This window comes from Narcine bancroftii, chromosome 5 (genome assembly GCF_036971445.1).
Source record: "Narcine bancroftii isolate sNarBan1 chromosome 5, sNarBan1.hap1, whole genome shotgun sequence".
In the NCBI taxonomy this organism is placed as follows: domain Eukaryota; kingdom Metazoa; phylum Chordata; class Chondrichthyes; order Torpediniformes; family Narcinidae; genus Narcine; species Narcine bancroftii.
The window spans coordinates 30,532,500-30,556,596 of record NC_091473.1 but is presented as its reverse complement, the minus strand read 5'-3'; the positions used below and the strand labels follow the sequence as shown (position 1 = coordinate 30,556,596).

General features: G+C 39.5%; 1 protein-coding gene across 18 annotated transcripts in view; it reads right to left on the bottom strand.

Moving 5' to 3' along the window:
- foxp1b (forkhead box P1b) overlaps window positions 1-24,097 on the bottom strand; it is a 577,308-nt gene that overhangs the window by 389,412 nt on the left and 163,799 nt on the right. For 3 of the 18 annotated variants that reach the window (XM_069937039.1, XM_069937045.1, XM_069937048.1), the window contains one exon: window positions 13,716-13,810. The exons of the other annotated variants lie outside the window; for them this stretch is intronic. The gene's annotated coding sequence lies outside the window, so the exon portion shown is untranslated. The remainder of the gene's footprint in view (window positions 1-13,715; window positions 13,811-24,097) is intronic. 18 annotated transcript variants of the gene reach the window in all.

Sequence of the window (24,097 nt, the reverse complement as noted above, 5' to 3'; positions counted from 1 at the left end):
TAGGCTTGCCCCGAGTGGTCACCATCCTGAGTGGTCACCGTCCCTGGCCATCACCATCCCAGGCAGTCACTGTCCCGGCAGTCACCCCCACCCACTCCTCACCTGACGGATAGTGCATGATGAGCGTTGGGGGCTGAGTTTGCCGGAAACATTCAGACTGCCCCTTTTTTCTCATCGCCCCCTTGGATCTTTCCACCTCCCTGGAGTGGGGGGGGGGGGGAATGACTGGTGTTAGGCTATCCATAGGAGAAAAATGCAGGAAGTAGGAAAGAGGAGGAAAAGACAGAGGTAAGCAGAGGGGAAAGGGAAGGTGGAACTAATCCACCTGGATTTCAATAGGTCAAAATCAGGCTGGTGATCCACTATAAAAAATTGCCACTCAGCAATTTAGCAGAATATTTTGTTTAATTTTAGCCTAGTGAACATTTCTGAAATGATTTTTCTGCTATTAACTGAGTGATTCATAAGAGTCCTTCACTAGATCCATAATCATGAATCTTTAAATAATCAGAAAAACTGCATAAAGTTTAACTATCAGCCTCGTGTCTTATACAGATCAAGCAAATTGAGATGATGTCATAAACATGACATAAACATTCAAATGATCAATTAAAAAAGATTACAACAAAAATGTTTGGAAATGTAATACACACTTCAGAGTCCTTTTCAATGCTGTTATCAAAATGTGATTGTTTCTTGTATATTTTGCCCTGTAAATGCCCTTTTCCTTTTTCTGTTTCCTTTCTCTTTCAGGGATGTATTACCCTTTATTGTAATAGAATACTGAGGTGCTAAGAGCTTCCTTACACCAGCTGGCTATTCTTTAAGGATAAGTACAGACTTCTGAAATCAAGTCAAATTCTATTCCTTTCTCACCGGACATCCAATTTAACCAATTGCAGAAGTGCTGGCTAAACTTGTACCTTCCCAACTGATCCACTGAGGGCATTGTGATGTCCAAACTGCTTGAATCAGTAGAAATCGAGACTTAGTAGGAACCAAAGGGAAACAAAATCTGCCGATGTTGGAAACGTGAGCAAACAATGAGCTGGTCAAGCAGCATCCATGGGTAGGTGTGATCAGACAACGTTTAGGACCAAGGCCCTATATCGAGTCCAAATTGCAAATGGGGGGGGTGATATTTTGTATCTTAAGAGGAAAAGAAGGGAGAGGCCAAAAGGTGATGGGGTATTGGAGAGACAGGAAGAGGGAGAGACCATCGAGGGTTGGGTGTGGGGGAGTGAGAGTGCAAAGTAAGAACAGGAGCAGGTAAAGAAGAGAAGGAAGCAGTAAAACCATATAGAGATGGGGGGGACCCAAAATTAGGAAAAAAAAAATCATGTTCATGCTGTTAGGTTTAAGACTGTCCAGGAAGAACACAATGTGCTGCTTTTCAATTATACCTTTGATCTCACCTACATGCTTTGAAATAGTTGAGAGATTTGAAATATTTGGCTACAGGCTGCTCAAATCTAGACCAACAAATGGAGCATAGATGTTTGGGAGTCATCCTGCTTGGATCTAGTCTCACTGATGTAGAAATGGTTCAATTAAACAATTGGCAATGTGTTTACCAATTCAGCTAAAGGGTGCAATTAAAAATCTTTGATACAGTGTATTTCACTGTAGTTTTCCATTGCTTATTGTTGACAGACAGAGCAAAAAGGCTTGATTATTTAATGTTACTTCACAAATTGATAAGAAAGATTTTAAAACATTAATTGCATGAATAAACTTTTTAACTGTCCTTGAAAAATGTATAATGTAAATAGCAAGTTCTTAATAATCCAAAATTTACATTATTTTCCAACAACTGAGATTCTTGGCCAAGTTTAATATTCGTGTACTTGAGCATTAGCTGGCCTTTTGTTAGTTTGGTTACAGACACTGGTTATGGCTGAATTTATAGAAAAATTTCTGCAACTTTTTTGGGGGAAATGGGTGACATGGTTACTCGTAGCAGTTAGTGCAACACTAATATAGCACCAGTGATCCAGGTTCTAATCTGGTGCAATCTATAAAGAGTATGTACCTTTTTCCTATGTCTGCATGGGTTTCCTCCGGGTGCCCCGGATTCCTCCCACCCTTCTAAAACAGGTGGGGTTTGTTGGTTAATTGGTGTATTTGGGCAGTACAGGTTCGTGGGGTGCAAGGGCTCTTTATCTAAAAAAAAATTGAAAAAATGTACCTGTCTTGTACCCTGTGCAATCTAAAAAAACAATTTAATTAAATCGAAAACCATAATTCAAAATGCTTACAGAATGGTGGTGGTCCAGTGAGACAATACACTAATTAGCAGCACCACCAACTGGATTGTGCTTTTGACCTCAATTATCTGCATTGACTGAACAGAACTGAGTACGATTCATCCATGATAAAGGCAGGATTAAAAATTCTCATAAGGCTCTCACAAACAAGTAATACTCAGTTCAAAAACTAGAGGTAGGCTGTCTGCAAGATCCAAGAATGCAGTTGACTTGCGACCTTAAGTTCATGGAATGGAAAGTTAAGTTGCCTCATGCTGATTATTTTAAAATGTGGCGAGGGATTATTTTTGGTTCCATCATAGATCCTCACACTTGTAGCACTGGTCGCACCAAATGCCTGCTGGTGAGGGCACTAGTATGTGTGCAGTAAACACTCTCCAAAAGTAAACAGAAAAGGCAGATGACATCAGAATGTTACACAAGTGCAGCAGCTCAACTTGTTTACCAGTGTGAAACAGATCCCACCAGTACACAATTAGACTAGTAGCTGCTGCAATGTTCATAAGCTCTCCCCACATTGCTTTTCAGTAAGATAAGCAAGAGGATTAAACTTGCAGCAAAATGCAGTTTGCCATCATTTATTGATTGCAAACAACATTAACCATGAAGCAGTGGCTGAAACAACAATATAACAAGACATACCAAACAGTTCTTAAACATATATGCCATATGCAACATATATAGGCCATCTCCTGGAATAAAATGGGCTCTGTTTTTAAGAGATGTCCAGAAACCAATTTAGTCTGTAAATTAGAAAATCACTCTATATGGTAACCATACCTCCATGGTAATGTAATAAATGGCATCAAAAGCACATATGATTAATAAAAGGAATAATTACTAAAATGTAGAGATATTAATTCTACCGCTTGTAAGAACAAATCTATCTATGTATGTTGGACTTTGGACTATGGAAACTAGTTTGTTTGTCGGGGTGTCTACAAGTTGCTTATAAATCCCAGGATGGCCTGGACTAGACTGCCTTCCTAACAAATCAGCATAAAAAAACTTACCTGTATCTATTATTTTTCTCAATTAACTATTTGAATGCAATATAAAACTGTCTCAAAAATAATTATTTGCAAAACATCTCTAGACAGTCAAGTTGAACATAAAATAGGTAACAATATATTTAATATAACAGTGTACATCCTTGTTTCTGATAAACCCAATGATTAACCAGATCTCCAAAGCTTCACATGACAAATATCAGATATCTCACTAAATATTACTTTTAACTATGCACAATGAATACAATCAATCAGATGTGTTCCACATCATCAGATGTGCACCTCAAAACTTAATGTGGATAACACCTCATTAACTAACTATTAATTAACTAACTAATTAACTATTAAAGAAATCTCTTGGTGCCTGCCACATTGACCACTGCCAGTGGGCTGATATCGCCTCAAACCATGCATCTTGGCGCCTCACAGTTTGGCGGGCAGCAACCTCCTTTGAAGAAGACCGCAGAGCCCACCTCACTGACAAAAGGCAAAGGAGGAAAAACCCAACACCCAACCCCAACCCACCAATTTCCCCCTGCAGCCGCTGCAACCGTGTCTGCCTGTCCCGCATCGGACTTGTCAGCCACAAACGAGCCTGCAGCTGATGTGGACTTTTACCCCCTCCATAAATCTTCGTCCGCGAAGCCAAGCCAAAGAAAAAAAGAACTATCACAGAAATTACTATACATGGGTTCCAAAGTATTCCAAAATACATCAAACCTAATAATTAATTGACTTTAATATGCCACAGCTTCTTGTCTTCTTCCACATGGTTTCACAATGCACCTCTCATTTTGACTCTCCATGGATCTTTTTCTCAGCTGACTATTTCAAATCTGCAAGGCATTATCCCCAACTCTCTTCTCCAGATGCCTTCTCGTGCACACAGTTTAACCATAAAGGTACTCAATCTCTCATGCTGAACAATGGCTTCAGTTCAAGTCATATTGGATCCACCATTTTTACAGGTTTTGCCTTCATGAGGAAGCTTCACAACCATGCAATGTTCCCATGTGGTGGCAATGAAATTATCAAGGCTACATGAGTAGGCATTTCAAAGCTAGGTTGCTTCCAAAACAGGTACAGCATGGTAGCTTACCTTTACTTTACAAATTATTCAAACTCCTCCAAGCTTTTTAGAATCTAACCTGATGATACCATTCCTTCTGGTTCCTGACAGCACACGCTAAATGTGAAACTCACAAAAATCTGAGTAAGCTACAATAAAATATTCTATCAGCATTTTTATAATATGCTCTTGGGAAATTGTATCCTTGGTTCATGGAACCAATAAACTTGTTAGCATTTTTACCTCTCCTGTAGATACAGAATTCAGCAGCATTGCTTCCCCTTCTCACATACAACCTCACTGCTCTACTATCTGTCCTCTCCCAGGTTCTTAACAATACCTGAGTAATATCTGCACACCCATTACTTCTTCAAAGTAAATGGCTGATACTTTTGATTAGATTGTTGTGAAGTAGGTTTACATGGGTTGACACAACATCATGGGCTGAAGGGCCTGTACTATGCTGCAATGTTCTACGTTCACCTTCATACTTGGCTACTTCCTCGTTATTTCCTCAGGAGCAATACCCAAACTATTTGCCAATGCAACATCTGTCAGACCTTCTCTATATTACCATTTTCTAAAACATACATCCAGGAAGAGCCTTCTAACCAAACATACTTAGTAAGAGCAAAAAACACTCAATGATAGTGACTGGTACAAGCTATTCCATATTACTACAGCTGTAAGTTGGTACTCTTGTACAGGAGGTTCTTTCCAGAGCTTTTCAATGTTATTAAAAGGTTGCAGACATGGTAATGGCGTATGCTGATTCCAAATTGACTGCACAACCAAGTTGCTCTCATTCTTGGATGCAGTGGTAGACTTCTTGTACAACTCAGAATAACAATGGAAATGAGCAAAAGACACAATGCATGATGTATCAAGACACAGAAGTGGGGAATAGGAAGGCCACATCCACCAATGTTTCTGGAGAAATTCTACTTGAACTTTGGAATAACATATGAGGTGTCTGCTCTTCAATTAAAAGCCTCCTCACAGAAATTCACAGCTAATTGCAGCCACAGTGCACCTCAGTTTGGGTTTACATAATGCATTAAATGCTCTCGACCTCTAAAAGTTTTGAGCATACTGCTGAGGCAGGCAGCCACTCAACAGCCCAGAGAGCAATGGCTGCACATTGTTGAGCATATTAATTGAAGGGATCATGATGTATGTACGATAGCATCAGAGCCACCAGATGCTGGGTAAACCTGCATTGTGATTCCTTGGCCTGTTTCTTTTGGGGTGGGGGAGTGGTGTATCAAATTTAGCTGCTGTGATATTTTATATAAAGATTGCACAAGAAAAGGCCAGTTATATGTTCATCTTTGGTGCTTTATACAAGGATTTTCTACAATTCTACCATCATAGTATAGCAAAAACCTTAAGAATTGTAAAAGTTTTGAAAAGACTGTAGTATGTGTATGATTTCTGAATGACAGAATGTGAAACTGTCAAAATATTATTTTTAACAATTCCATTAGACTGTTGACCTACCTGAAATGTCCTTGTCCCTTGCAGAGTTATTCTTTAGCAATCAAAGAGAAACAGGGCATTCAACAAGTTCAGACAAGTTACGCTCTGCTCAAGCCTCCTCTTTCCTCATCCAAAACCTATCAACGTCATGCACCTTTGCTCACCTTTTCAGTAATCCCGTGGAAGCAGTTCAGCGCTTTCATCAGGGTAAAGACATGCCATCTAATTTCTCACCGAGTTCCTTGGAGACCTTTTCATAACAGGAACAAGTGATGGGAGGGTAGGAACAGAACATCATGGAAATCAATGTAACGTGGGCAGGGATGCAGGGGAATTCCATGGGAACTATTTGAGAGTAGCATTTAACGCTCCTGTCCTTTTCAAGACAAGCACATAAATACTGGTCTGCATTTCTGTTTTGAAATCATGTTCTCCCTGCGTGCACCATCTGCCCAGGTCCACTTTCCATCGTTGCATGGCAGTAATGTGTTCCTGTTAACGTCATTTGAGTTACACCTCTTCCCAACAAACTCTTAAACGTTATTTGAGTTACACCTCTTCCCAACAAACTTCTTAAACCATGAAAATGCTACAAATCAAAGGGAATTTTATTTTTTCGATTGAGTGAGTGTCAACCATAGCCAAAATTATCAACCATGCACACACAATCACATTGAAAATAATATCTTATGTTATTTGCATATTGCCATCCAGAGATTAGAGGAATATGGATTTAATTATGCCACAAATGATTGAATTCCAACAGTTTTGTCACATTTCAAACAGTGCAGGTTCCATGCGTGTGTATTGTTGCAGCAAATCATTATGACATTTTGCTTTGCAAGGATCTGCTGCATCCGCTTAATGCTTCACAATACAACTTATCCAAAATTTACAAATTTGACAGTTGGCTCATATGTGGTCAACAATAATTGCAGTTCCAGAATTCAATAGAGCGAAATTTGATACAGCAAAGCAAACATGAATATTTTAGTTGGGTGTAACTTGCATTTTTTTCTTTCAGAGTATGGATTTAAAATAAACATCTGTTCACCATAGCCACAATAGGGTACATTCATTTTCAATCCAAATTTAAATTAACAAGTTTTGGAAACAATCTTTTACAGTTTGGAAAATGTAGGCTGACCTTTCCAAGGTTTCCAAAACTCTTTCATTCCAGTTAAATTGAGGTTGATTAAGTTACCATTCTAAAGAAGGCAAAATTTCCTGACTATAAGAACCTTTCATTTGGCAGAAGCAGCAGAAATTCCACAATGAAACAGTGCACAATGTCTCGGTCCCTGGCTGACAGTCCTTTCCTCACTCTGAATCTGCTTCATCATTGCTGAGATTTGTCCTATTTGCACGCAAGATCATTTGCATTTTAGGACTGCGAAGCGTCCACCCCTTCTCCTGAAACCATTTTAACATGCAATGAGGGGAATAATCACAGAATTGCCAACGTGGTATTGCCCTCTTTAGAGTCTTTCTTCATCTTTTGAGCCATAAAAGGAAACATTTTCCCCTCTTTAGCTAAACATAACCACTGCATCTGTGTAAGTTTACTTAAAAGATGCATTTATTTAGTGCCTCATCATCTTTTTCATAAACATCTTAAAACATTTTGCATGTCGTTCTCTGCTTTGTGATGTCAATGAACCTAACATTCCACAAACAATAAGTACTGAGGGATCAGTTCATATGTATGTTATTTTCAAAAGCAATGTAACCAGGAGAGTCAGAAAATTTATAGTCATATTTGAATGATGCCACAGAATCTATCCACTTGACCACCAGAATTTTAGATGGAAATCTCACTGGAACAATTAAAACCAAGGACGCACCCAATCAGCTTCAGGTGCTCAAATCTCAAGAGTCACGTATGGACTCGGAAATCTTTTCATCTGGAGGAGAATAATTGGAAAGTACGTTACCATCTTAACCGTGACTTAGATTGTTTAGAAATTTAGTTCCATGTTATAGCCGAATGATTTTAAAGAAACATAGTGGCACATTTCAGCTGCACTGTTGCTGGGGCAGTGTACCTTCATGGTCAGCCTGTGTTGGAGACTAGGCCAAATAAATGAGGGGCCGGAGCTGTGGGGTTAAACCCCATCTGGAATCAGCAGGATTTATCAAAGGAAAATTGCTAACCTGTTCATTAGTAAACACGCAAGTCCAAATATATACAATCTTCGTTACTGCCGCTATCGATAAGCTAGCATTCAAATTGCAATTACTATTGATTAAATTGTACATGGTATTGTGAGATTCCTACACATCCATTCACATACATCAATTTCATACATATTTACATATTGACTACATATACCAATAGGCAGTTGTTACTCACCAAATTTCTGGTCAAGATCCAACCACAAGCATGACAAAAGGTTATCAGAATGTGCCCATCCTCCATTGGGAGAACCTATTGCAATGTGTTGAAACAAGTTCATCCCCAACAGTTCACACCCAGAATGTGGGATTTTCGTCTTATTTTAAAGATTGAAACAGTTAAAAGGTTAGAAATGAAATTATTTTGACCCTGCATTAGTATTTGGTTTATTTTGGCATTACCTTCAGGTTTTGGATATTTTCCTCAGGTGGGTGAAAATGAGTGTAGCTATCAATCATCCATTAAGTTATAATACAGACTTTGTATCACCCATGTCCTGAGCATGAAAGAATTAGTCTTGATTGAAATATACACAGTTGTCAACTATCAGTGCTGCACCCCAAGTAAATCTAATTACATTGGATTTGCAGTCTCTAAATCCACAATGGTGTGATAGAAACCACTGCAGAAAACTGCCGAGCCCACCCCTTAATGAAAGGAAAGAATTCCCTGTCACTCAAATCGATTAGGAGGAAGTTGCGTCAGTTCTTATTCTGGCCACTAGACGGCACATTCCGCTAAACCCCCTTGACTGGCAATCAATGGTTTGGGGTACTTTGTAATACAGATCTTTTTCTGGCTAAAAATCACTGTGACAATGAACTATTTTAAAACTTAGAGTGCACACGTGCTTAGAAAAAGAGTAAACTACTCCTAACAAGTTGAATATCAAGTGTCATTAATGTTCACACAAATATGAAATAATTAGACATGGATTGCTACACACTAAAAGAAATGTGTTCTTCATAAAAATTATAATCTAAACAAGAACATATGAACCTCTAACTGTTAGTTCCTGTGGCTTTGGCTGTGTTAATTTAAAGAGTGTATTTGTTAATACAATCAGAAGTTTCTCATCATGTTGGTAAATACTATTATGTGTAATTCGCTCTTTTGCCAATACAGAATACAGAAATAAATATTCTTTAAACAATTTTCACAAAATGCTTTTGAAAATATATAAATTATGATGACAAAAAATTACAACTCTGCAGTAACTGCTCCATCTTTTGACAGACACACATCAAACAAGGGATGATAAGAGAGACTATAGCATCTGGTCTGTCTGTCAACACATGGAGAAGACACTGCCCACCCCCAGTAACGGCTCACACTCAAAAGTGCTGGCCACACAGCCCTGTACTGAGGAGCTGTGCCACCTGTCTTTGTCTGCCCTTTACTAGATCTCACAGGCAGCTCTCCACACCAAGCAGTGTGGCACTTCATTGCAATGAGAGCACCAGAGAAGAATCACACCAGGTTCCTGGTACACCAGTCTGCAGCAGCAGAAAGAGAAGGGGGTTTACTATGCCAAATTCTTGGCAGAATTGCTTGCAGCCTGAATGCATCTCTTTTCCCCAACAGTATAGAATCAGTGGGAGTTTTGGTTGGAGGATTAAGAGGACCATAATGAATGAGAAATGAGCTACCCATGTAGCAGGAGTGGTCAGTTCATGCAATCATAAAACAAATGATTATTTTGCTTCCAAATTCCTGACATACACAAAATTAAGGACAGAGAGGTAGGTAAACTACATATTGCTGAAATTTATCTTCAATTCAAAAATGTGATATATTTAAGATAAGCGGTCTGAGGAAAAAAAAACCTAACAGGCAGGATTCTTCAGCAAGTATCAATGCATTGCAGCAAAAAGAGCTGTAGCATTAAATACTTCATATTGAAGTGAGAGATTCTGTGTCCCATGTGTACATTTAATACAAAAATTCTGCCTGGTGGTATAATGCCATGAAGGATTTTCAAATTATAGGGCATGTTTGGGTTAAATAACCAAAATAAGAATTTATTTTTAAAATACCCCAGAAGCCCCACAGCTCAGCAGCTTTGTGGAAGCACATGCACAGAGTTGCAATGCCAAACTAGGACAAAATACTTTGTACTCCAACTTGCATAATGACATCAATGATTAGCCATGCCACAACATTCAAAGCATTTATTGATGTAGGCATATACAAGCTGACATCATCATGTCATCAAGGAATTATGTTTAAATCTCTGGCTCTGGGGTGCACTGGTATCATTTGGTTCATTTAGACTGCTTATCTATAAAATCCAAAAATTGTATCTTTATCTTGCCATGGGTGTTGTAAGACCTGAGACAGCAACAGAACAGCATGTTGTCCATGCAGCAAGTTCCCGACTGTGCTAGAAAAACTTCCAATTCAACGTGATAACCTGCTAATGTGGCTCAATGATAAATATCAGTTTTAGAGAATAAAAAACTTCAATGCATTTAATTCTCAAGACCAGAATCTTAATCCAATTTCATATTAATGAATTTATGATCATAAAATCATAAAAATTGTCTAAAATGATTTGATGAACAAGTCTACTTTATTATCAGTATAACAAACGTGAAGAAAATTTTCCAAAAATTTTAATGGAAGGTTTTAATTGTAGATTCAGACCTGATGAATGTTTTTTTTTCTGAATAAAACAGGCAGGAAAATGCTAAAAGTCAGTCGCTTTAAAACTTTGCCTGAGGACCATCGCCAAATGTTAAGAAATTCAAGTCTTTGAATTTTTTCCAGCTGATTCCAAATCAGTGCCAAATTTTGTTTTCCTTTATTGAGAAACAGAAGTGATATGAGAGTTAGACAGTCAATGCAGAAATTGGCTTCAAGCTGGAATGAAATCCAGTGCCCTGGGAATACCCCAACTGACCGAGCGAAACCAATTTGAAAATTTATTATGTAGATCAAGAAAAAAACATACCTTTCAGGAGGCATTAACTGCTAATTGCCTCATAGGATGCAACCTGGAGAATTTTGAAAATTAAAGCTGCAGGTACGAAAGTGCAATTGGACATGCTACATCCAACAGTGGTATGCCAAAATTAAACAATCAGTTCATTTTATGAGAGAGCCTATAAATTAATGCGTGTAAATACAACAATATCTTGGGAAAAGGTGATCACAGATTTAAATGGGAAAATGGGAAATACAGAACTAGTGTTTAGAAGGCATTCTTCACAGAAGAATCTCCATACTTAGAGGCATGGAGATGAAAGTGATATTGTAAGATATTGACTTGAGGCACTTTTTTATCAATGGTTAGCTAAAAATGTGAAACGTCCACCTGACCCCCATCTCTTCTCTGCTTGTGGCAATTAGAATAACATAAGATAAAATCAAAGAATATGCCACAGTGTGAAAAAAATAAGTACAGAAGTTTTCCATTAGGATTCTGATTTTGTCAAATTCTGAACATGATTCAAGCAAGTTTATCATTAAATTAAGGTGAAGTTCTGTCTTCGAGCATTTGTTTTCTGAAATTTGTCCAGTACTAATATTCAGCCAGTTGAAATAATCTGCCTGCAAAGCTGTTTTTAGATGATTTGTTGAAAAATAATAAATAAAAACTGGAAATATCAGTAGTGGCTACATACCATTGAGAGACTGTCATAACTTGTCATATGTGCATTAAATGTCTTGGTTTTAAAACGTACAAAGTCAACAGATTTTAAACTGGAATATGAGGAATTCGAAGAGGACTTGGAATTTTTCTCCAAAATCAGATGCACGCCCGAGAAAGTGAAAGATGAAGGAAGTTTTTAAAAAATCTGATAGAGCTAGGCTAAGCACATGAGCAATTGTTTGATAGATGATCGGGTAGGTAGAAAGTAAAATATTGTTTGAATGGAAAGGAATGATATAGAATTGCTTTGCAGAGAGAGATGTTTCTTCATACATGAAGCACAGAAAGCTAACATGTAGACTCAGCAATAATTTACAAAAGGCAAATGAAATGCCAGCATTTATTACAAAAAGATGGGGTGGAAATGTATGGATGATTTGCTGCAGACACAGGGATTTAGTAAAATACATCTGGATCTGTGTACAGTTTTGATATTCTTACTTGAGTAGGATATACTTGTATTGGAGGGAGCTCTGAAGTTTCACCTCATTGATTCTTGGGATAAAGGGAGTGTCTCATGAACAAGGTGGAACAGCTTGGGTCTAAACTCACTGGATGAAAGATGACCTCATTTAATCGTCAATGATTCTGCAGGATGTTGAGAGGATGCTTCCCCCTTTTAGGGAGTCTAAGACTAGGGAAAGTATTTTTCAGTATTAAAAGGGTCATCCATTTAAGACTGAGATGAGAAAAAATTTCTTTCTTCAGAATCACTGGAATTCTCCATCCCAGAGATCAGTAGAGACCTTGTTATAAACATAACCAAAGCTAAATCTGACTTTAGGTCTTGAATGGATTTAAATATCATTGGATCAGATACTGAAGAGATTGAGGCCAAAATCAGATCAGACATGACCTTATTCACCACCTACTGACACCCACAACTTTTCTACTATCTACAAAGCACATTCCAGGTGCATGAAAGAACTCCAACAGCATTCAAGAAGCTCATTAGCTTGGCTCCCTATCTACCACCTTAAACATTTATTTGTAACACAATTGTGCTGATAGTGGACCCTAAAACCCAGCAGCCATAGAAATTCTTTCTACTCCAAGACAAATGGTACTTAAACAAAAGTTGCTTTTAATGATCTTTAAACATGAAAACAGGATCAAACTTTATCCTATTACTATTAATGTACTTAACCCCCCCCCTTCTAATTCTAAGTGCACGTGTATGTAATGTGTATATAAGTTCAGAAATGTTCTTTAATTCACAGTCGAATCTCACTTCTCACTCCTCTAAGTTCAGTGGTTGCAGGCAATTCTTATACCGTGCACAGAATTGAATATTTCTAGTCTTTGGTGCTTGAAAGGTAAATGGTTACCGCTCAGGAAAGTTCTTGCCATTTTTCAGAGAGAGATTGATTGCTCGTTGGACACAAACTGATTCCTTCTGATCAGCCACTTCAATGTCTTGCCAGGGTTTTCCAGATGATAACCTCTTTCGTTCAGGTCATCACAGAGTTCCTTTTTGTTTCCCTTATTTCAAGTGAAACATTATACACCCGGCCATCTCCACTTGTCTGGGCAACAAGGGCTTTGAATAGGCTGAACAAAGAACTCACAACCCATCTTCAAAATCATTTTTTTTTCCACAAGTTTGCCAGCTTGTCCTGTTCCAGTCCCAGCTCCTGCTGCTGAACTGTAGAACTGAATTCTTTCTCTCCCTCTCTCTCAGAGAAAACCACATGACCCTCTTAGAACAGAAAGCTGCACTCAGACTGCAGCACCAGACCCAATCTTCTGAGTTATTCATCTGTTGCTTTCCAAAACAATAATCCATTACTCCAAAGCATGTCCAATGAACATCTACTTGTGAAGTCCTTATAGGCATTCTTCAAAGTTTTTGCAAAGGTACTCAGAGCCTGGACTGTCTGGCTTGAGCAGAGCTCCAGCATTTTAAATGAGATCAATTTTGATATGCTTATATTTTGACCTACACTAAAAAACCTGCCACAATTCATCTCCTTTCCAAACATATCTATATAATATAACATAATCTGTCTCATGATCAACACAATATATGCCATCTACAAAATACATTATAGTTACTCACCCAGTCATTTCCCAAATGTACAATGTCTACAATCAAAAGTAGACAAGGACAGCAGGTTCAAGCATCTGCAGGTTTTCTTCCATATCACTATCGCCCTATATTGGAAATAGGCAACTGATTTTTCATCATCACTCAGCTCAATCCAGAAATCCATTAACCCAACAGTACCTCACAGGAAAAACTGCAATGACTTATTACTACTTTCTACAAGGCAAATAGAGATGGGCAATAAATGCTAGCCCAGTAATTAATATTTTAAAACTTTGTGACTTAATTAAAATTGCTTCTACCTTCTGTATTACCATATGTTTGTAAATATTGCACATTGGTTATATTATGTTATTTATTTCCTTGTCTTTTTTGTATTCCTTATTCCTCAGTTATATGTTTGGCTGATTATATATATATATATATATATATATGTATATATATAAAATTTAAAAAAAATATATATACATACACTTACATCAAATAAAAACTGGAAAATCCTCTGAAAAATTATTACAACTTGTCATCCTGGATTTACATAGAAGTCACTTACAAAGCAATTCTTGCAATAATGATGTGGAAATGATTCGTTTTTCCCCCATTTTTCACCAGAAGCTGATGACCTACTCTGGGTTGAGAGGAGACTTTACAACACATGGCTTCTTAACAAAAAAGTATTGAGCACAAAGCTTTACTAATACATTTTCTCAATATGTTACATGAGAGAACAGATACCTGTAAATAAAAAGTTTAAATATTTTAAAGATGAAATGAATTGTTTAAATAATGAATGCTCTGTCATTACCTCCCATGTTTCACCATACCACTGCTTTGACTTTTTGTGGCATATTTAAGCATCAATTAGAGTCCAGTAGTTCTCAACTTTTTTTCTTTCCACCCACATACCGCCTTAAGTAATCTCTTACTGACCACAGAGTACCTATGGCAAAGAAAAATGTTGAGAACTACTGGGTTTAATCATTACATGATATATTCCAACCAGATATGAACAAGGAGAGGGAACATCAGGTCAGCACCAGAAATAAGGTCATTGGAAACATCCCATCTGCATCAGAAATAGTACAAAAGAAGCCCCAGCAACAGGTGATCCTGGTCTTGTCTCCAAGTCCATTCTTCCAAATACAGTGGTTCCCAACCATATTTTTCCACTCACATAGAATGCCAAAGGTGCTCTGTGGTTAGTAAGTGATTACATAAGGTGGTGTATGAGTAGAAATAAATAAAAACATAGAAACATAGACAAATAGAAAATAGGAGCAGGAGTAGGTCATTCGACCCTTCGAGCCTGCTCCGCCATTCAACGAGATCATGGCTGATCTTAAAGTTCAGTACCCCGTCCCCGCCATCTCTCCGTAACCTTTAATACCCTTATACTGAAGAAATATATCTAATTCCCTCTTAAATATATTTAATGAACCTGCCTCTACTGCCCTCTTTGGCAATGAATTCCACAGATTCACTACCCTCTGGGTAAAGAAATTCCTCCTTATCTCGGTCCTAAATGTTTTGCCTATTATCTTCAAACCATGGCCCCGGGTTCTGGATTTTCCCATCATTGGAAACATCCCATCTGCATCCATTCTGTCCAGTCCTGCCAGAATTTTATATGTCTCTATGAGATCCCCTCTCAATCTTCTAAACTCCAGCGAGTACAATCCCAATTTGCGCAATCTTTCCTCATAAGTCATTCCTGCCATTCCAGGTATCAGCCTGGTGAATCGCCTCTGCACTCCCTCCATTGCAAGAACATCCTTCCTTAGATAAGGTGACCAAAACTGCACACAATACTCCAGGTGTGGTCTCACCAAGGCCCTGCACAGCTGCAGTAAGGTATCCTTGTTCCTATACTCAAACCATCTTGATATGAAGGCCAACATACCATTTGCCTTTTTAACCGCCTGCTGTACCTGCATGCTCGCCCTCAGAGACTGATGTACAAGTACCCCTAGGTCTCTCTGCACTTCCCCATCTCTTAATCTATTGCCATTCAAATAGTAATCTGCCTTCCGGTTTGTATTACCAAAGTGGATAACCTCACATTTATCCACATTATAGTGCATTTGCCATGTATCTGCCCAGTCCCTCAATTTATCCAAATCACACTGGAGCTTCCTGACCCCCTCTTCCATGCACACAACCTCTCCTAGCTTAGTGTCATCTGCAAATTTGGAGATATTACATCCAATCCCCTCATCCAGATCATTAATGTAAATTGTGAACAGCTGGGGTCCCAGTACAGATCCCTGTGGTACCCCACTGGTCACCGCCTGCCACTCAGAAAACGAGCCATTTATCCCAACTCTCTGTCTTCTACCTGCCAGCCATTTCTCAATCCACATCAATACTTTGCCCCCAATCCCATGAGCCTTGATTTTGGAAGCCAGTCGTTTATGCGGGACCTTATCTAAGGCCTTTTGGAAGTCCAGGTACGCCACATCCACTGGCTCTCCCCCATCTATTTTACCTGTCACCATCTCAAAGAATTCCAATAGATTTGTCAAGCACGATTTACCTTTTGTAAATCCATGTTGACTCCATCCGATCCCTTCTCTGCTAGTCATATGCTCCGCTATTACATCCTTAATAATGGATTCCATCATTTTGCCCACTACTGATGTAAGGCTCACCGGCCGATAGTTCCCCGCTTTTTCTCTACCCCCCCTTTTTAAATAGTGGGGTAACATTAGCTACCCTCCAATCCATGGGTACTGATCCTGAGTCTATCGAGTTCTGGAAAATAATTCTTAAAGCATCTGCTATCTGAATGGCCACTTCCTTGAGTACCCTAGGATGTAGATTATCAGGCCCTTGGGATTTATCTGCCTTCAATCCCATCAATTTCCCCAAGACCATGTCCTTAGAGATACTGATTTCTTTCAGTTCCTCCCTTGCATTAGTCTCTATGTTTCCCAACATATTTGTTGGGAGGTTATTTGTATCCTCTCTTGTAAAAACAGAACTAAAGTAAGAATTTAATTGGTCTGCCATTTCCTTATTCCCCATTATATATTCCCCTGATTCCGACTGCAAAGGACCTACTCTGGATTTCACCAATCTTTTCCTCTTGACATATTTATAAAAGCTTTTGCAGTCGGTTTTTATATTTGCCGCAAGCTTACTTTCGTAATTTATTTTTGCTCTCTTGATTAATCCATTTGTCCTCCTTTGCTGCATCTTGAACTGCTCCCAGTCTTCGGTTGCGATACTTTTTTTGGCCAATTGATATGCTCTCTCTTTGGACCCAATGCTGTCTCTAATTTCCCTTGTTATCCACAGTCGAGTCACCTTTTTTGGTTTATTTTTATGCCAAACCGGTATAAACGATTTTTGCAATTTCTCCATTAGATCTGTGAATGCTTTCCATTGTCTATCCACAGTCAACTCCCCTATAAACACCACCCAATCAATCTTACTCAACTCCCATCTCATACCATTATAATTCCCTTTATTTAAATTTAGGACCTTAGTCTCAGTTTTAATTTCATCACTCTCCATGTCGAGTGAGGATTCGATCATATTGTGATCGCTCCTACCCAAAGGGCCTCGCACAACAAGATTGCTGATTAGCCCCTTATCATTGCATAATACCCAATCTAAAATGGCCTGCTCCCGAGTTGGTTCCTCGACATATTGGTCTAGATAACCGTCCCGTAAACATTCAAGGAATTCCTCCTCCTCAGTATTTTTACCAATTTGACTAGTCCAATCTATATGCAAATTAAAGTCTCCCATGATGACAGCTGTTCCCTTATTGCATGCTTTTCTAATTTCTCTTTTAATGCCTTCCCTCACCTCTATACTACTATTTGGAGGCCTATATACCACCCCCACTAACGTTTTCCGCCCCTTGCTATTCCTCAGTTCTACCCATATAGATTCCGCATCTTTTGAGTTAATATCCTTCCTGTCAATCGTGTCGGTCCCTTCTCTCACCATCAATACTACCCCACCCCCTTTTCTTTGCTGCCAATCCCTCCTAAATATCGTATACCCCGGGATGTTAAGTTCCCAGGCTTGCCCACCCTGCAGCCATGTTTCTGTAATCCCAATCAAATCATATTTGTTTATCTCAATTTCCACAGCTAATTCATCTACCTTGTTCCGAATGCTTCTTGCAATAAGATATAAAGCCTTCAGATTTGCTTTTTTCACCCTCCTTGCTCTTTCTGATTTTTTACTTTCACTGCCTAACCTAACTTTTCCTGTTTTATCTTTTCTGTCCTTTGCCCTATCATACAGGTTCCCACCCCCATGCCAAATAGGTTAAGAACCACTGTCCAAGTGTTACTTCAGTGCTTTAAAGTGCCACTTCAGTAAGTTAAAGCATCTGACCTAGACAATGAGTTTAGCTCAAAGGTGACAAAGGACTATTGGAGATGTAATCCTTTGGATGAATCACTGAGCTGAGTCTTAAGTGACTTTGGCAGGTAGATGTAAAAGAACACTGTGCACTATTTGAACAACAGTAACTGAGACATTCTGGCCAAAGAAGTGGGTTTTAAGTGCATCCAAAGGAACGCGATAGTAAGTTATTTAAGCAGATGGCATCAAAGGGAAATTTAAATTGGCTTCATTTTAAGATACCATTGATGGAATATTAAAATTAAGATGCATAAGAGAAGCTCCAATGTCTTAATATGCTATAGAATTGGAGAAAGTTACAGTGATAAGAGAAGGAAGGCTTTCGGAAGACATGAAAATATAGGTCAGAATTTTAAACATGAATTGTTGCCAGATTGGTAGGCATTAATTCATGTCCAAAATTCTGACCCATTATTTCAAGATAGCAAGCAGTGACATTACAGGGTTTTGGATGAAATAATTTTATGGAGGATAAAAGTCTAGCCAAAAGAACATTGGAAAATGTTAATCTGCAAGCTTCAAACTTACAATGGGCATCGAAACAAAGCATATATTTGAACACTCACTCATCAAATTATAGAAAGGGAAACCATGGAATAATTTAGAAAGCAAACACATCTTGCAGTGATGGTAAGTGCTGTCAAGTAATTCTAGACTGCTTCATTTAAATATGCCAAATGCCTATTCTCATTCACAACAAACTTGCAAACAACTATACTTGTAAAAGGATAATGTTCTGGATGAAATAAATTCTTCTGCTTTGTGAAATGTGTGAGAGTATTGTGAGGAGGGGTAGGTGGTAAATGTTACCAGCAGGCACACAAGTACTGCAATGATCATTAATCACAATATACATATACACTTGCGTGAACAATATGTGCATATTTAATATGCCTCTCTAAAATTATTGAGATTTAAAAATATCTGCACATCCAGAATTAGAAATATTTATTTCCAAATTGGTACCCAACATCTAGCAATGTGAATAGGAGAAAGTAAAATGAATTATAGGGATGTTCTGTGTTAAAATCTTGCCTTAAAGCACTGAGATATTTCCCTCTCCTACCTTTATGGATAGAATCATGTTAATTTCCATCTGACATTTTCCATTTTAGAAGTTTCCAAGAGACAGAGGAAATTGTAGAAGCCATAACTATTAGATTTTAACAGCAAATACATTATTTTAAAGGGGTTTACTATTGAGAAGGAACATAAAGACTTTATAAAGTATGAAGGAACTTTATAAAGTATAAAGTATAAACTTTATAAAGGAACATAAAGACTTTACCATTGAGAAAGAACATAAAGACTTTATTTGAATTTCAACCATGAACATTCTTCAACCAATTTTTTTTAATGATTTAAATGTTATTGAGTTATTTAAAAAATGTTTCCCCAAGACAGTGTTAAAGATATGTAAATCATAAGTTACAAAAACAGAAACTTATCCACAAAATAGAAACAAACATGGCAGCAAAAAAAAATCAATATAACCATATGTGTCTATTTAGGCCGAATAAAAGAAAAAAAACTTGTTGATTAACTTGCTTCAATACAAAATCCACCACTATTCTCCCCCCCCCCCCCAACATACACAAAGAACCCTAAATATTTGCCCTATTTTTATGTATTGAGTCCAATTTATCAAATGGTTTGTAAGACGAGCGTTCAAACGCTGCCACTTTGGCCATTTCTGAGCCCATTCCTGAAATGAGGGTCATCCCCCCCCCCCCAAATTCTTCCATCCTCCAAGTATAATTTGTCTTGGTACCATTATACTTGTCTGATTCCAATTTTGAGAGTAATTATCCCCAAATAACCCAAGTGTGCCTCGCAAGACAAAGAGGATGGTGCAAAATGGTGTTTGAATAGCGTGAAACTTCACCAATATACTTATGTATCATCATCGAATATTTTTGAGCTCTGGGGCATGACCAAAGCACATGGACTAAGTCCCCTTTGTCCACCTCACAGCACCAGCATTCAGGGGTATTTTTAAACTCTAATTTATATAACCTTTTTTTGCTAGAGTCCAATAAAAATGGTGCAAAATCTTAAACTGAATTAGGCACACTCTCAGGTCTCTTGATATTTTTACCAATTTTGTCCCATTCTTCCATCTCAAAAGCCAAACTCAGGACTATTTCCCATGCTCTTTTAAGACCCAACAGAAGTTTATTCCCTGAGATTTGTGTTCAGACTGAATATCATAAAATGAGGCTCTGTCACCTTTACCATATGCAGCGAGTACAGTAGACAGTTTTGTAGCAACTTGTGGGGGAACTTCAACCAAATTTTAAAGTATGAGAGACAATTAAACAATAGACTGAATCAGATCTTGAAAATCAAAACATTGAATGCTAGAAACCTGGAAAACAATAGAAAATGCTTAAAAAACTCAGCAAATGAGACAGCATCAGTGGAGAGATACACTTAAGTTAATCCATCAGGTTAATTACTTTTCAGTAGAATCAGGAATATGTTGGAATCAAACAAGGTTTTATTTGCATTTTTAAATATTACAGCTGCAGCTTCCCAGGTGTATAAAACACAATAACAATAATTTAAGTACAGTAAAATCCCCATTTTCCAGAATCCAAGCAGGTGGCAACCTCAAGCAACTGGTTAAAAAAAATTGAAGAGAAAAAGAAAAAAAAACATTTAAAATAAATAAGAATAAATAAAAATTTAAATAAAAGTTTAAAATTGCATAAGTAAATATTCCCTGAAGTAACGCATAAATCTTTGGTGAACATGGAAGCAAATATTTAGCCATGTAAGTGCCTTGGTGTTGAGTGTGGAGGAAACGTGGCCTCCCTGCCTGTCTGGAATGTATGTATTGCGAGTGGTCATGTCTTCCCTGTCTAAAGTCACATCACAGTAAATCACGGTTGGACTCCACCACCCATTAGTGCACACCTTGCTGTGGCTAATTTAAATTACCTTGGGTTATTATTGGCTAGAAGGATAGATTAGCACTGTATATAACACCAATGCACAGCACATTCTTTCTCTCTGCCTCATGGTCCAAGCCCCGGACATCGCTCTGTGACAGGTTGCTACTGTGGGCATTGTTAGAAGTGTCGAGGATAAGGTGTGCACTACACTAAAGATGAGCCATAGCATTGTACTTGATCATTCCTTGAAGAGAGCCACAAACCTGTTGGTTATAGAACTGGGTGTGTGTAAGAGTCCCTGTTTGTAGTGTGTTAATGGGTCTAGTATAGGTTTACCATTGTCGGAGTCCAAACAAAATCTGAGATGTCTGTATTGTCGCTTAAGTGAATTAGTAATCAAGTACTGTTTAACGTTCTCCCTGTTTGTTTCCTGTGTGTTAATAAAAGTTATATGTGATTGTAACACTTGTGTCCAGATTTGCCTTTCTGAACCCATCAAACCTGATACTCTTCTCAACATGACAATTGGCGCTGAAAGCAAGGTTCAAAGAGTTTCAACTGGACAGATGTGGAGTCTTAACCATATGGGAGTGGAAGAACATGCTAACAATGTGGGAGATTGTATTAATAAATTGTATGTGTTGGCATCCTGTTGGGTGCATGTGTGATTGTGTACTTGCTGAACAACAGGGGCAGCAGGAGGTGACCCACAGATAGGGAAAAGACCCCTGGGTCAAAGTATAAAATCTCCAGGTGGATTGATGACTGTCTGTGGTTCAGCCGTTTGGCACCGTGATTTGTCAGCCATGCCATGCCAATCATTTTGGTCAACAGGTTGGACTCCCATGGAGAGAAGATAGGGCACCACGTGGTCTCTCACCTGGAGTTACTGGGGTTTCCTGAGGCCAGGGACAGCTTGGGGGAGCCCTATGGTTACTGATATCCCTATTAGGCATAGAACTACATATGAGTATGTCGACGTTAGGGGTGTGAGCGCTCCAATGGATGTTGAGGATGGAGCGGAGACAACGCTGGTGGAAGCGTTCTAGGAGCCGTAGGTGGTGCCGGTAGAGGACCCATGATTCGGAGCCGAACAGGAGTGTGGGTATGACAACGGCTCTGTATACGCTTATCTTTGTGAGGTTTTTCAGTTGGTTGTTTTTCCAGACTCTTTTGTGTAGTCTTCCAAAGGCGCTATTTGCTTTGGCGAGTCTGTTGTCTATCTCATTGTCGATCCTTGCATCTGATGAAATGGTGCAGCCGAGATAGGTAAACTGGTTGACCGTTTTGAGTTTTGTGTGCCCGATGGAGATGTGGGGGGGCTGGTAGTCATGGTGGGGAGCTGGCTGATGGAGGACCTCAGTTTTCTTCAGGCTGACTTCCAGGCCAAACATTTTGGCAGTTTCCGCAAAGCAGGACGTCAAGCGCTGAAGAGCTGGCTCTGAATGGGCAACTAAAGCGGCATCATCTGCAAAGAGTAGTTCACGGACAAGTTTCTCTTGTGTCTTGGTGTGAGCTTGCAGGCGCCTCAGATTGAAGAGACTGCCATCCGTGCGGTACCGGATGTAAACAGCGTCTTCATTGTTGGGGTCTTTCATGGCTTGGTTCAGCATCATGCTGAAGAAGATTGAAAAGAGGGTTGGTGCGAGAACACAGCCTTGCTTCACGCCATTGTTAATGGAGAAGGGTTCAGAGAGCTCATTGCTGTATCTGACCCGACCTTGTTGGTTTTCGTGCAGTTGGATAATCATGTTGAGGAACTTTGGGGGACATCCGATGCGCTCTAGTATTTGCCAAAGCCCTTTCCTGCTCACGGTGTCGAAGGCTTTGGTGAGGTCAACAAAGGTGATGTAGAGTCCTTTGTTTTGTTCTCTACACTTTTCTTGGAGCTGTCTGAGGGCAAAGACCATGTCAGTGGTTCCTCTGTTAGCGCGAAAGCCGCACTGTGATTCTGGGAGAATATTCTCAGCGACACTAGGTATTATTCTATTTAGTAGAATCCTAGCGAAGATTTTGCCTGCAATGGAGAGCAACGTGATTCCCCTGTAGTTTGAGCAGTCTGATTTCTCGCCTTTGTTTTTGTACAGGGTGATGATGGTGGCATCACGAAGATCCTGAGGCAGTTTACCTTGGTCCCAACAAAGCTTGAAAAACTCATGCAGTTTGGCATGCAGAGTTTTGCCGCCAGCCTTCCAGACTTCTGGGGGGGATTCCATCCATACCTGCTGCTTTGCCACTTTTCAGTTGTTCGATTGCCTTATATGTCTCATCCAGGGTGGGAACCTCATCCAGCTCTAGCCTTAGGGGCTGTTGAGGGAGCTGGAGCAGGGCGGAATCTTGGACTGAGCGGTTGGTACTGAAAAGAGATTGGAAGTGTTCTGACCATCGGTTGAGGATGGAGATCTTGTCGCTGAGGAGGACTTTGCCGTCTGAGCTGCGCAGCGGGCTTTGGACTTGGGGTGAGGGGCCGTACACAGCCTTTAGAGCCTCGTAGAAACCCCTGAAGTCGCCAATGTCCGCGCTGAGCTGTGTTCGTTTGGCGAGGCTAGTCCACCACTCATTTTGGATCTCCCGGAGTTTGCGCTGAAGATGGCTGCATGCGCGACGGAAGGCTTGTTTCTTCTCTGGACAGGACGGCTTTGTAAGGTGAGCCTGGTGGGCAGCTCGCTTCTTTGCCAGCAGCTCCTGGATTTCCTGGCTGTTTTCGTCAAACCAGTCCTTGTTTTTCCTGGAGGAGAAGCCCAGTACCTCTTCAGTGGATTGCAGTATGGTAGTCTTCAACTGATCCCAGAGGGATCCACGCTGCTGAAGATCCAGCTGCGCTGGATGGGTCACGTCTCCAGAATGGAGGACCATCGCCTTCCCAAGATCGTATTATATGGCGAGCTCTCCACTGGCCACCGTGACAGAGGTGCACCAAAGAAAAGGTACAAGGACTGCCTAAAGAAATCTCTTGGTGCCTGCCACATTGACCACCGCCAGTGGGCTGATAACGCCTCAAACCGTGCATCTTGGCGCCTCACAGTTTGGCGGGCAGCAGCCTCCTTTGAAGAAGACCGCAGAGCCCACCTCACTGACAAAAGGCAAAGGAGGAAAAACCCAACACCCAACCCC